Genomic DNA, 15,296 nt, shown 5'->3' on the forward strand with positions numbered 1-15,296 from the left:
GGCAAGGGCACACTCTACCAGAGTGTGGGTGCTCTCATGGGGTAGGAGGAGAGAGAGAAAGATAAAAAGAGAGAGGGGGAGGGAGGGAGCGGGAGAGGGAGAAAGAGAGAGAATCCCAGCTCTTTGGCTGCTAGAGGTATTTATAGGATAAAGGCAGGGAATCTGGCGTGAAAGTCATGCAAAGATGCGTGTTTTATCTTTGCTCTAATTACTCCGGGTGCTACTTTCTGAGTTTCTGTATGTTTGGGGCATTTCTTCCAGGTAGGACTGCATCCTGCCATAAAACAGATCCTCATCTTGATTCAAGGAAGGCGCTTAAGCGTTGGGGAAGCATTTCTTGGGAAGGCACACATCCTGTCAGACCAGTGTTAATTCTTGGGGTGAGGAAGACATCCCTCAGGAAGGAACACAACTTGTTATCCATCTTTGAAGCCAAGATGGCACTTCTGTGTGTCTATAAACCATATTTCTGAGTTGCCTTCACTACACCTCAGTTCCCTTAAGTTATCCTGACTCATTTTACCCTAAATGACTTTGGTCCCTTAATCCTGAGGGAATGAAAAGCTCCTGTCATTGTAGTAAGCCGACCAGACCTCATTTTCCCCTTGTCTATCCTGTGTCAGTGTCACATGCAACAACTACCTGGCCAAAACTTAATTCAGACGGTTAACTCTTCCTATTTTCAAATCTAAAAGGTTAGAGCCAGACCATTTCTCAAAGAAAAACTCCTAAAGAATCTACATAAGCAGTGCTAACAAGCAAGCAATCAAATGGCATAGCTCCTCTAGGAGCAGAAGGAACGCTCAAAGGTAGAGAAGATTCTGGTTGAGAATAGGCACAGACCACAGTTCTGAATAGCAATCAAGAATAGCAATAGTGCCGTTTAATGTCACCACTGCTACTACAGTGGTATATGTGGTTATAATGTGTGTGTGTGTGTGTGTGTGTTTACATGCTTATGCCTACAGACCCTGCCAGAAACTTCAGATGGTAGCCAATAAATGTCTTGTAATAGGGAAATTCCTAACTTCACAACACAGAGAGCCATTTCACTTCCAGTATTCCATAAGTTAAAGAAACAGCCTCATTCATGTATCTATTCATCTATTCATTCATGCAGAATGCATTCTTAAAAGCTTCATGCCAAGCACTGTTCTAGGTCCGGTGGGTTTCACCACAGAAAAGCTGTCATAGCCCTGCTCACAAGGAATATCAAGTGTGAGGCTAAGAAAACACATACAAAGGCAGTTCAAAAAGGTATGAAAGAAAAATAGAGTGACCAGGGATAGAGTATGATAGGGGTGGGAAAGCCAGACAGTGTCTTTTTCTAAAATCTTCTCTGGTGAAGTGACTGTTGGGTGTGGTGAGTCATACCTGTAATCCCAAGCTACTCAGGAGGCTGAGATCTGAACATCACAGTTCAAAGCCAGCCCAGGCAGGAAAGTCCATGAGACATTCATGGACTTGCCTCTCCCCTCTCAGCCCATTCTTTCTAGGTATCCAAAGATGGAATGGGAAGGATTGACCCTGCTCCCTATTTTCCCAGCTGCACACAGATACCAGGCAAGCCACCAAAGATAAGTACACACTGCCTGGTGTTGGCAGGGAAGCATGGCGTAAACATTCCATCATGGGCCCAAATGAAAAGCCTCCCACCTCCCTAGATCGCATGGCTTTTTCACTAACCTCTCCGATCCTTGCTCAGACCTCAGAAAACCCAGCTCCTGTCCCAGATCTTTGCACAGTCTCCAAACCCACAGGAAGGCTGTGTCCCTTGCTGCTATCTCTGAATAAACAATCATCTCCTGTAGAAGATGGAGTCTGACCTGTTTCCTTCCTTTCCTTTCCATTTTCCTAACATTTATCTCCAATTAAAACCAGCAAAACAAAAAACAAAAAAAACTGGAAGTGGAGCTTTGGCTCAAGTGATAGAATGCTAGCACTCATAATACCTAAAGGACAGTGCCTAGGTCCTGAGTTCAAGCCCCCATACTAGCATATAAAGAAAAAAGGAAGAAAGAAAAAGAAACATGACTTTTGAGCAAAGACTTGAATGAATTCAGGAAGTGAGCTCTATGGAGGAATGGAGGAAGAAAGGAAAGCGTCTGCAAAGGTCCTAAGAAAGAAACAGGCTTGGGTAATTCAAGGAAGATTAAGAGAGTGCTCATTTGGCTGGAGTGGCGAGGGACAGGGTGACAAGGGAGAGGTATGCAGGGACCACATGGTAGAGAGCCTCATCCACAGAGCTGAGAGTGGGTGAGATTCTAAGGTGCTGTTGGAAGGCATCCAAAAGCTTTGAGCAAGCAGCTCAGACTGCTGTGCGAAGACTAGACTCCAGAGGAGAAACTGTGGAAGCAGAGAAATGGGTTGAGAGGTTATTGCAATGGTGCAGATGAGCAATGATGGTAGCCTGAACCGGATAAGCTATGTGATGCATTTTGAAGGTAGAATACCTCAATTACATACTGATCATCGTTATTCGGGTCAAGTCCTCAGCTCTGAGATTTAGAATTATTTCTTACTTTTTGAACTGACGATTCAATGAGGTGAGATAAGTACTTCATCAATGCCCAGGAAGGTGACACTTGGCATTCCTCCAACTCTACTGCTGTAGTACAGAGATGCAGATCATCAGAACAGCACTGGGTCCAAAGGAAGTCTCCATGTACCAATGCACCACGCCTACCTTTCTCCTCCCCACCTCCATCCCCCACCCCAAAGCACTCACCTAGGTGGACAGATCCAGAACTCATCAGCCAACCATCTAGCTTACTGGATCCAAGCAGGAGATTGCTGCTGACCTCTTCTTTGAGGAATGAAGTCATTGAACTTTTTGGAGCCTGACATATAGTCTCTGACTTGTGGAGCTTATATTTAGGAAAGAGGAGCTAGAACAATAGTGTACAAGAAACTCAGACTCATTGAGGGAGGAAGGAACCTAGATTCGTAGTCATTTTCCTCCATGATTTAACATTAGGAAAACAGGAATAACCTTGGCCATATTCTGTTGCCAGGAAATGAGACAAAGGCACTAAAGACAAAATGGACAGTGTCTTTGGGGACCTAGGATCCTGACTGGGGTCTGAGGTGTGCAGGACTAGGCCATTCTGGTACAGCACATGTCTGGGGGCAGCAAGAGCCTCTAAAAGCCACTAGAAGCGACAGCCGGGCTTTGGGCACAATGCTTGAGATAGAAGCATGATTATAGACAGTTGTAACCTTGGAATCCAAGGCTGGTGTCCCCTAAGCCCAGCAAGGGTAGTCCAGACCTGAAAAGACATCCTGGGATTAATGAAGCATCGTCCACAGTGATGCCATGTGGCATTCAAGAAAGCAAGCAGTATTGGATGGATCCGACCCGCTTGGTTACCTACCTGACTCCCTTTGGACTGAGCCCCTGTTGGTCACAGACAACAAAAGTGAGAGTCTAGACTCTCACTACTTTCTCAGAAAAGTCAGCTGAAGAAAAGAATATTTCACCCACACTCTTCCCCCTGCCAAACAAATGTCCCTGTGCCCAGAATCCTACCACCAATGATGCTGTCTTATGCTTTATGGTTCTTGTGAAGGTCTTACGAGGCAGTGAGTTCAAGGCCAAGGAGCTCCCCTCAGCAAGAATCCTGGACCACACATGTCCTCAGCTGAAGAGAGCTTCCTATCCCAGGAAAAGTAGCAGGACCTCTCAGGCTCTGAGTAACTGATCAGGCCACTGTGTCTCCAGCAGCCCTGGTGAGATGAGCACTCATGGCTGTCCCAAGCAGGCTCTCCAGCCCCTCGCATATACTTTACAGAGAGAGCCCTACTTCTGATCGCAGGCAGCTCTCCACACAGTAGCAAAACCCTCTCTTTGGAGGTTTATGTTCCCAGATTTGCCTCTAGCTATCACCTCATTGTCCTGACACATAACCAGTGCCTCCATCGGGCAAAACACTACATTAAGGCTGTGGACACACCAAGATGAAAGTTCCCACTCTGTCCTCCACCAACCCCCATCCAACACTGGGGAGAAACAGTTCAAAATGGATAGATAAACTCACGATGACTTCCTTAAAGTCAGCCAGAATTACTCCAAGTTCTACCCCTTTCAAATGAGTCCCTTCATGTCCATTTTCATCACACACACACACACACCTACATATAGTAGTTCCAAGACCCCCAATTAATGCCTAAAACCTCATAGTATTGAAACATATATATATATATATATATATATATGCTTATTGTATATATCTGTGTATGCTCATATATTCTATGCTTTTCCTGTCTGTAAATATCCATGATGAAGCTTAATTTATAAGTTAAGCACAGTAAGAGATTAACAATAATTAAAAATAGGACAAGTCTAGCAGTGGGTTATAAATAAAAAGCCATGGGAAACTTATGGGAAAAAATAAAACGTATACATTGTTTATTTCTGGGATTTTCCATTTAAAATTTCCAGGCTGCCAGTGGCTATAATAACTAGAACCATGGAAAGAAAACAGAGGATAAAGGGAAAACACTGTACATATTACAACCATCCCATTGGTTCTATAGCACTGGGGAATCTTGACTAAAACAGACGTGGCAGGCAAGAAAACTGAGGAATATCTGTGAATGTAAAAGAAAGCTTGCCCTCAATAGAGGCTGCATGTCAAGGCAACAGGAACAGGTTTTCCCAAGCTTTGATGTTTTCTCCACGTGGGGGAATGCCCATGAATGTGACACTCTTGATCCTCTCCACCCTTGCCATTGTTTGTGTTAGGTCCTTGTGTTAGGAACTTGGGTCTTTTTGTTACGTGGTGGGTCCTGAGAGAGGTGAGGCTGAGCAGATGACTTCTTAGTTCAGTTGGAAGTACCCTTCAAAAGTGACTGTAGATGCAATCTCTTTGATTTCCTGTCCATACGATGAAGAACAGGTCATGAGGAGATGTAAGTAAGGGGGAAGCCCTTGCCAGCACCTCTGTAGTGCCATTGGATTTTCCACCTCCAAAACAGTGGGCTAAGTAAACCTCTTTCCTTTATGTTATTGTGTCTCGGGTATTTTGTTATGGTAGTGAAAGGCTGACCAATACAACCTCTCATTCACTTGGCTGGTAACAAGAGTTACACAGACTCTTCTTCTTGCTGTCTCCTGCTAGAGCATTGCTATTTATACCTATTTAGGTACCTAGTTAAATCATACCTGGAAAAATGTCCCTTCAGGCTATGTCAGATAGACAAGTCTACCCAAGTCGGTGCTCAATTAGTATCTCACCGTAATAAAGATATAATTTCTTCCCCATCTTTTCTGTCTTATTTCCTGTTCAGAACTGTGGTTGTAGAAAGAGACCCGGGGCCATCCCTTTATCTTGGCTTCACAGCCTTTGAAGTGTATCTGCCTAAGAAATAGCTCTTGATAAACTCCTAACAACCTGAGATGATGGACCTAAATCCAATCCTTCTTGATACTGAGGAGGATTATTATCCTTGGCTCTATCTTATGGGGGTTACAATGAGCAGATAAGAACATGCACATGAAGCATTCTATAAAATCCAGCCCAGCATATAAAAGAAAGGTGGCATTGTTCTTAGGGCTGTTATAAACCTATTGATATAAGTTCCCAAAAACTCACCCATCCAAGCACTCCACCCTAGTGTTTCTAGGAGTTTCTTGGAGCTGTCCTACACAAGCTCAGCCCAACTTCTGAGTAGCTACCAGCTGGCTCTTACAACATCTTCTTTTGCCCATTGGCTAGGCAGTCTGGCATTGTTATGGTCTGAATATAAAATATTCTCTACAGAAGGCTCATGTGTAGAATGTGTGGTGCTGACTTCAGAAGATTCTAGAAACTTTAGGAGGTAGAACCTAGCTACAGGAACTGGGTCATGGGATGGGGGTGGGCAGGGTCATTGGGAATGGGGGAAATCTGTATCCTTCCTGTCTACCATGAAGTGCACTGACTCCTCCACAGGCTCTTGCCACCATGTGCTCTGCCCAAGAAGAGCCAAGCTACCACGGACTAGACCTCTGTCACCATAAGCCTTTTAAAATAAATCTCTCCTCCTCTAAGTGTATATGCCAGATATTTTGGTCTAAGTGATGCAAACGTGGTGAATATGGCAAGTTACAGAGCACAGGCTCCTTCCGCAGTGGTGTTCCAGAGCGTCACCACCACTGAGCTGAAAGGCTCCTGCCTGATTTCTTGTGAAGTTGGCATGCACTTTTTGGGTTCTGTCTTGAAATTCATTCTTTCTCTCCCTCTCTACCCTCCCTTTCCTCCTCTTTTTCTCTCCCTCTCTCTCCCCCTACCTCTCTCTTTCTTTACCCCCACCTCCCAAGTACACAGGGTCAGGGTCAGGACAGCTCTGCCTGACGGGCCCTGGGCTCACACCATCACACTCCAAAGGCACGACCTCGTTTCCAAGCCAAATTGTAACGCTTGCTTCCTGCTTCTGAAAGATGAGAATTCGTCTAAGGCTCCCGAATCCCTGTCTCGCTCCCTGGAACAATGTGCAGAAAGGCCCAGCTATGCATGACTTCCAGTGGTAAATATAGTATACTTTACATTAAAAACAAAAATTAGTGGTTGGGCCAGGCCTTGGTGGCTCATGCCTGCAGGAGGCTGAGATCTGAGGGTTTAAAGCCAGCCAAGGCAGGAAAGCCTGTGGGACTTTTATCTCCAATTAACCAGCAGAAAGCCAGAAATGGAGCAGGAGTTCACGTAGTAGAGCACTAGCCTGAAGCAGAAAAGCTCAGGGAAAGTGCTCAGGACCTGAGTTCAAACCTCAGGCCCAGTGGAAAAGGAAGAGGAGGAGGAGGAGGAGGAGGAGGAGGAGGAGGAGGAGGAGGAGGAGGAGGAGGTGGAGGAGGAGGAGGAGGAGAAGGAGGAGGAGGAGGAGGAGGAGGAGGAGGAGGAGGAGGAGTGGTTAGAATTACTAGGCCTCAGGTCCCTCTAAAGCAGTTACAAAGATGCCCTTCATTCATTAAAAGGGCCTTTTTTCCTCTCCTCTCCTATCCTCTCCTCTGCTCTCTTCTCCTCTCCTCTCCTCTCCTCTCCTCTCTCCTCCCTTCTCCCTTCCCCGTTCCCCCTTCTCTCTCTCTCTCCCTCCCCCCCCTCTGTTCTTTCTCCACTTGAAAGGAGAAAGTGGAGTGAGAGGGATGAGATGTGGAGGAAAGCACCAGCAACTAACAGCCCCAGGGTATCTTTTGTATCCATTGCTCAAGCAGACAATGTTTTCTTTTTCAACAATCCTCAGAGAATGTGGAGCTTTGGTGGAAGGACAGCATTCCAGCATGGAGCAATCCCACCCTGCAGTAACCCTCTACTCAGAGGTCGTCAGAGTCTCTGTGGGTGAGGCCTTCCGGGGCATCTGATGGCAGGTGTCCCTGCAGCTGCCCCTCTCTCTCTCTTTCTGGAGAGAATCTGCTTCCTTCCCAGAGCAGCAATCCACTCACAGCTTCCACCTTCCACCAATGGGAAACTCCCTGCCCAGACATCCCATTCTGTCTGCTAGCTTCAGCCATCTGGTTTCCTTCTCTCCAGGTCATTTGCCAGGGAAAGGAGCAGGGAGGAAGACTGGGGAGTAGAAGGGTGTTTGGATCATGAAAAGTATCCCACAGGGCTTTGTTGTGTTTCTCCCCTTCCCTCCTCCAAAACAAGGGCCCGGCTAACAAAGCCTAGGAATTCCCCTTCACAGGAGAGTACTGTTCCTTCCAGACACAGCCAAGGATGTGTTTGCTTGGACCTCATGATCCATCAGCCCTCAGATGCCTCTGACACCTAAACTTCATCCTGGATGCTGGAGCCTGGCAAGTGCTGTCTCTGCAGATTCCTAAGGAGGGAGGCTATGAGCAAGCAGGATCTTGCTCTAGGCCAAGACAAGATCATACCTCCCACTTACTGCTGGAAGAAACCCAAGAGAGTCTAAGGGGACCCTAAGCTGGGTGGCATTGGGTATTATACTTTCTCCCCACAACCACCAGCTCCATTTTGGCTAAGACAGAATGTTAAATCATGAAAGTAACACAGAATAAATAGCAGCCCACAAACCTAGATATACAGGAAGCATTACAACTTCATGCACTTTCATTACGACGGATTCTGAGTCCCTCCCCCTCCTCCAGTCTGGAAAATCTGATTGGGTCATTACTGTCCACCCTGCCCAGTAGGGTTGTCTGGGGATGCTTATGCTGCACTGAAAATCTGACAAGGCCCTTGCAGCCTTGTGGCTGCCTTCTATATTCTGCCCCCACATGATCTCTCGAATGCCAACCTTTCTGAGACTTCCAACTTTAGGGAGGCCCTGTGAGTCTCCATTCCCCTTTGATCTGTCCTCCTAGAGATCTCCTTGCCTCATGAAATCTTGGCAAGTCCCCAAAGATATCTTTGAGGGACCCTGACCACTAAGTAAAGGTAATCTCTCCATCTCTCTCTTGTCTCCAAGTTCCTGGCCTCTCTCTTCCCATTTAACATTGTCTCTGCAATGAGTGTAGTCTATGAGCTCCAACTGGAAGCTAGCAGGACAATCCTACACGTATGATTACTTTGACAACAAGTGTTTTACATGTGTGAAGTTTTTTTGTTTTTGATTTTTGTTTTGTTTTTTTCTTTTTTGGGGGTGCTGGTCCTGGAGCTCTAACTTAGGGCCTGGACACTGTCCTCCAGCCTCTTTATACTCAAGGCTAACACTCTACCACTTGAGTCATAGCAATGCTTCCAGCTGTTTCTGAGAAGTTGGTTGGAGAAAAGATTCTCACAGACTTTCTTGTCCAGGCTATTTTTAAACCATGATCCTCAGATCCCAGCCTCATGAGTAGCTAGGATTACAAGTGTGAGCCACCAGAGCCCAGTGTATCTTACAGTTAAAAACAAAAATGTAATACTGAGAGATGTTACTTTCAACATTGAGTTCTGGCTTTTCTTGAAAATTTGGAAAATACGGGAAAGTAGATTCCTTCTGATGGAATTTGAGTGTTTACTCATTCTGCAGATGTTTATTGAGCATCTGTTATATACCAGGGGCAATTCTTGCTGGCTCTGGAGCTATGATGGTCAACAGTGGAATTTGCATTTGGTTTTATGTTGCAGAGAGAGAAAAGCACATGTCTGGGTGTTGGAGAGGGCAGGGGAGATGCGCAACCACATGGGAACCAACAAGGGATAAATAAGCAAGAACCTTTCAGATGGTGATAGGAATGCAAGGAAAACATTGTCAGTAAGCAGGTCCTGAAACAATGTGCAGGCTAGGGGATAGAGGAGAGGTGACCGGTGAAGAACATTCCCCACCAGGAGGAAGCATGGCCACTGGACCTGGAGCTCTGATCATTGAGCTGCAGTACTAAGCTCCCCTTTTCTAGGTCTTGTGGCGACATTAGTTTCTCAGTAAAATTTATCACCTGCCTATAGCACTGAATTAACTGTTTGAGAGAAGGTTACGTGTAGACTGTGATCTTGCCTCAGGAGCTTGAACCACCCCCAAAAAAACACCTCTAGAGAAGTAGTTAGAACAAGGTCAGAGATGGTTGGCAGAGCAATCTGAATCACAGCTGACTGGAGAAAGCCTAGGTGGCATGTAGAATGTGTGGGTATTTGTTGGACATTTTCAGAAAGACCAGAAGAGACTGCAAGTAGGGAGCTCAGGCTAGGGAGGATGGTGATAAATGGAGTTTAGAGACCTCTTGAAGGAGAAGTAGGTATGGATGGATAGATGGGATTTAGATCATACATAGAAGAGTGCAGTTGGATACCTAAACAAAAGATGGGGACTTCCTTCAAGAAGTTCCTTTGCTAAGGTATTCAAAGCTGAGATACTCAAGTTCCTGCAAACAAGTACCCGCAGGGCTGTGCGTCCCCTCCTACTTGGCTGTGCTTCCTGCCTCAGCACAGGAAGGAAAGTCCTCATGTGGCCACATTGCTTACTGAGAGGACCTGATAGGTCTTCCTGATGCAAGGCCAAGGGTGATGGTCAAGCCAGGAAAGGGAGAGCTCAGTCCAAATAAAGCCCTGGAAAAGGCTTAAGTCCATCCATTCACTCACTTATTCATTCATTCTACAGGCATAAGTGGATAGAGCTACCATAATAGCCTAAATGTTTGGGGGTACATCTGTGACCTGTATGCTCATGGAGCTCACATTCTAACAAGTGATGGCAAATAAATAATAAGACATTAATAATCAAGTCGATTGTTTGGCACTGTGGAAGATGCCGAATGCCTTTGGAAGACAATGCAGCATGAGACAGGTGAGTTCAGTAGTCCTGGGAAGAAGGCCAGCGACACTTTTAATAGGTGAGAATAAGGAGACATTTGAACAAAAATTGAAAGTCATGCAGAAGGACATCCAGGGCAGAGGGAGCAGCCATACTAAAGACTGAAGTGAGAGTATGTCTGGTGTGTCCCAAGGACAGCAGAGATGAGTGTCCAGGCTGTCAGAAGGAGCCCGGGAGAACGCAAGGACGAAGTGTCGGGGTTGCTGGGTAACGTCATGCGGGACCTCAGACACCGTCGAAGCCACAACTTGTAAGCTATTGCCAGAACTTGTAATCTACCATCAGCCAGGAACGAAATTGCTATGCGCTCCACTCCTCCAGGGCTTGTGCACTTTAATCTCTGTATTCCCCGCACCTGGCATACTATCCGACCCAGTAAATACTTGTTGGATGAATCACTGCAAATGAAGTGCAGTCATTAGGATGCCCCCACGCTGCGGGGCCAGCCCAGGATGCCATCTACCCTCTCCCACGCCCCCACAGCCCTTCCAGCCTGCTGGCACTCCTGGCACATTTCAGTCTCCATGTGGTCCCCACTCACAGGCGGACCCTCGCCCACCTGTGTGTGGGGGCAGGGGGGAGAACACCACAGGTATTTAGGAGAAGAAAGCACAAATTAGATCAGTTACCTCCAGATTCTGAAAACTAGCACTCCATTATTGTTTTGTCTACGTGTGTGGCTCTGTGTCAATCTCCTCCTCATTCACCCTCCCACAGAATCTATTTAACAAGCACCGAAGATCTCCTCAGGAAGGAATTCCTCTGCAAAGTCAAAACACGCACAAGCCACACTACATAGGCAAGGGAGGACAGGCATATTGAATTTTCACTTGAGACAGTACAAGTCAGCATTCTAAATCGGTCCCAGGGCCAGCGACTGAAAGAAGAAAGGAATGATTGGAACCCATCTGATCTCCTGTGCCCTTCTGCTACCATCCCAACCTCTGACAGGTCCTGCTTCATCCATCCTGAATTCCAGGGCCCTACCTAGCTGCTGGGGCTAACTCAGGCCAGGACATTCTTTAAAAACACCACCAACAACAACAAAAACTAACTTTAAACTTATTCTAACTACTACATAAAATTGCACATGTTAATGGGATACCATGTGACATTTTAACCACATATACATTGTACAATATCCAAAACAGATTAAACTTACCTCTCTCTTCCAGCATTCATTATCTTACTATGGTTTTTTTTTTAAAAGCATGGTTTTTTAAAGCATGCAAAATAATTTCAGCTTTCTCAACTGTAGAGTCCATAATTACATTTTAACTATCCCTATAGTCACCTTATTCTGCAACAGCAACCCGGAACGCCTCTTCCCATCTAATTGCATCCACTGATCAGCTTTCCCTCGCTCTCCCTTCCCCTCACTCTCCCCAACGTATGATAACAGGACCTTTTGGGCCATACAAAAAGCAGAGCTGTCATACCCATAGACTAGATATGGCTACCTAGAAACCTTGTAATGAAGCTTTGCAAATGCTGCTCAAATCATCAGGCCTCACCAAAATCAGTATTGGATTCTCCGTGTTGCATTAATGTCTTCTCTCCCTCACATTTACTAAAAGCACACTCGTATGCTCTCTGGCCTTCCCTAGGCATGGACATCACACCAGACTAAGAGCAGGCCAGCACCGGCTGCCCTGCAAGGCCGCAGAAACGGTGCGTCCAGAGTCAGAGAACAAACAATGGAAATGAACAGAAAAGTGCTCTAGAAAGGTAAATGTCTCACACAAACGTTATTCAGAGGTCAGCAGGGCCAGTGTGCTTCTTAAAATATACATCTGTTCACTACAAACCCCCATTTTATGCCTAGGGGAAAAAATCTAATGTCTGCCTTGAGATTTCTGCAAATTGCAAGGTAACCTTATTCCGTTCTCACCTATGGCTCCAATTTCCTGCCCTCACTGAGTTCTTATTCTCTGCTCTCCATAATTCTGGACCTTCTTCACCCAGCCCTATCCTCTCTCCTGAAAGCAATCATTTTTACAAGCACGGCACGTTAGCAGGATTCTTATTGACGGTTTGTAGGTCATGGGGAATGGGTTACATTTTCTCACCGCACAGCAAACAATCTAACATCTGATAGTAGCTGTCCTATTTCTTGAATATTCTCTAGGGATTTCTCACTGGCCATGCCTTAGTGTACAACATGAAGACACCCCTCTCTCTCTCTCTCTCTCTCTCTCTCTCTCTCTCTCTCTCTCTCTCTCTCTCTCTCTCTCTCTCTCCCCCCTCACTATCTTTTTCTTCTTCTTTTCTCATCCCCTCTTCCTCTCTCTCTCTCTTAGGAATTCTTTCCACATCACCCACAGTATCTCTTTCCACTGCTTTGCATAGCTGAAGCCCAGCTATGTGTGCAATAAACCAAAATCCTTCGGCTCCTTTAAAAGCACCAGTTTTCAAAGACAACTGCTCTACATAGATCCCTCTCCTTTATTTCACCAACCTTATGATACCTTAATTCCAATTCATTAGAAGTCAGAGGAAGAGACTTTCATTCCCTTTATAAGCTCAGTGGTTTGTAGCATTCTTTTATCCACTGTTCTTTGGGCTGTAAGCTTCCAACTACATTCATGATTAATACCTTCATGATTACTTCCTTACCTTGATATCTACCCACTGCCAAACAGCATCCACACCACTGTACCTAATTATAAGTAATTCAAAGCTGGGTGTTGGTAGCTCACACCTGTAATCCTAACTACTCAAGAGGCTGAGATCTGAGAATTGTGGTTCAAATCTAGCCTGGGTGAGAAAGTATTTGAGACTCTTACTGCCAATTAACCACCAGAAAACCAGAAGTGGTGCTGTGACTCCAAGTGGTAGAGCACTAGCCTTGAGCATAAGAGTTCAGGGACAGCGCCCAGGCTCTGAGTTCAAGCCAAATAAAAATGAATGAATGAATAAATAAATAAATAAATAAATAAATAAATAAACCAAAATTATTGCCATATAACGGCTGCTACAAATGCTTGTGCCACTGAATAGTCTGCACACAATTGGCTTAACTTTGGGTAATGGGCCTAAGGAAGTTAGGCACAACTTGGAGGTAACTATGAGACTACCACAGCTGCATGCACCTCTGCATGTTCTTCTGAAAGAGCTTATAGCTTGAATACCATGTTTCCAAAAGGTCATAACCACTGTCAGATGGCCAGTGAACTGGCCACACCAAGCTCTGTATCACCATCACCATCATAAGCCAAGGTGGCACAGTAACTTTAGCTTTAATTGGCAATTCGGGAAATAGAAGAGATCACGACAAGATCTAAATTTCCAAAATTAGCCACTATGGGAGCTGTGAAAAATCAACAGGAGTTAAGAACAGAGCAAACAAAATCTTCCTTTGTCAAGAGAGGGAGAGGTTTCTAAAATGTGCTTCAATAAGCGAAGGCCTGACAGCTGATGCCTAGCCCCCAGACATCAACAAAGCCGTTCGAAAGCCGAGACGTTCACTCCTGTAGTTCACATCTGAGAGTCTGGCTTATAATTTTAAAATATTAACCATAAGAACACAGATAAATCAGATATATAGGTTTATTATTTCCATTGGAGAAGGACTTAGCTTGTATAAAACATTTGCAACAAATGAACCCAAAGCTAAGGATGGATGGAAGCCCAGAGCCAATTAAAAGTAAATGGGAAAGCGATTTAAGTCTGAAAATTGAAGATAAGGATTGGCAATTATCCTGTCATCTAACCAAACACACAATTGCTATCGCTACTTCTCTGGGTGACTTGATGTATTTTTAATTATCATATCAAGCATTTGACTCTAGTTAGAAAAAAATGAAATTGACCATAAAAAAATCCAACACTTTCCCCAATCACTCAGAAGAAAAAATATTCATCTGTGCTCACACATGATCTCCACACAAAGACAGGATGGTGCAGCACCACTAAAAATCCTGTCGTAAATTATAAAGAAAGAACTCTCACCACTCCTGATGTGTGTTTACTTCATATTAACTCTCAGTTGAATGTGGAAACGTTTAGCCTTGCCTCATTTACATTGTCAATGGCCTTATGCCAGATTACATGAAAACAAATGAGAAAGAAGGTCCTGTAAAGATTCACTGAGCTGGGCACCAGTGGCTCAAGCCTGTAATCCGAGCTACTCGGGACACTGAGATCCAAGGATCCAAGTTCAAAGCCAGCTTAGACAAGAAAAGTCCATGAAACTCTTATCTCTAATTAAACACCAAAACCAAAACCAAAACAAACAAAAACAAAAAACCAGATGAGAAGCTGTGGTGCAAATGGTAGCGCTCCAGACTTAAGCAAAATATAAAAAGCTAAGGGCAGTACCTAGCCAAGTTCAAGCCTCAGTACAGCAAGCGCGCGCGCACACACACACACACACACACACACACACACACACACACACACACACACACACACACACACACACACACACACACACACACACACACACACACACACACACACACACACACACACACACACACACCCCAAAGTAACTCACCTAGCAGAAAACAACAATTACATTCAGATGTTTCTGTTCTGAACCAACATACATACACACACACACACACACATGTACACCCTTACTGAAGACAGTGTGAATATCTCTGTCACTTGTGGTGCCCAGGGCTGACAACTCCCAACCCTAAAATCCACCTTCATTTCTAGTACTTGTCAGGCCCCAGGGAAACACCTCCCCTCTCCTGCCTGTGTCCTCATGATGGAAGGCAGCGGCATTGAAATGCTGGGAGAGTCTGAGGATTTTTGTCCTGCAGACATTAAACCACAGGGAGAAAGGCTGAGCAGCACAAGTACTTAGGTGTAAGAGAAATGACAAATTAACTTGTCAAACCCTTCCTTCCAGTGTAGTATGATGCTTTTTCCATAAGGAAGTGCCAGGTGTCTATTTTCTTCCTTCTCTTTATATTCTAATCCAAGGCCTTGGAAAGATCCACAAATTATCATCGTTTTTATAACAGATGCTGGAAGCAGCTGAGGAGCCGTTGACAACATTGAACAAATCACATTACCCTGAATTTGTGTATGTGAGTGAAAGACAGTAACTTTTT

This window comes from Dipodomys spectabilis, unplaced genomic scaffold (genome assembly GCF_019054845.1).
Source record: "Dipodomys spectabilis isolate Male_0828 unplaced genomic scaffold, ASM1905484v1 ptg000019l, whole genome shotgun sequence".
Lineage (NCBI taxonomy): Eukaryota > Metazoa > Chordata > Mammalia > Rodentia > Heteromyidae > Dipodomys > Dipodomys spectabilis.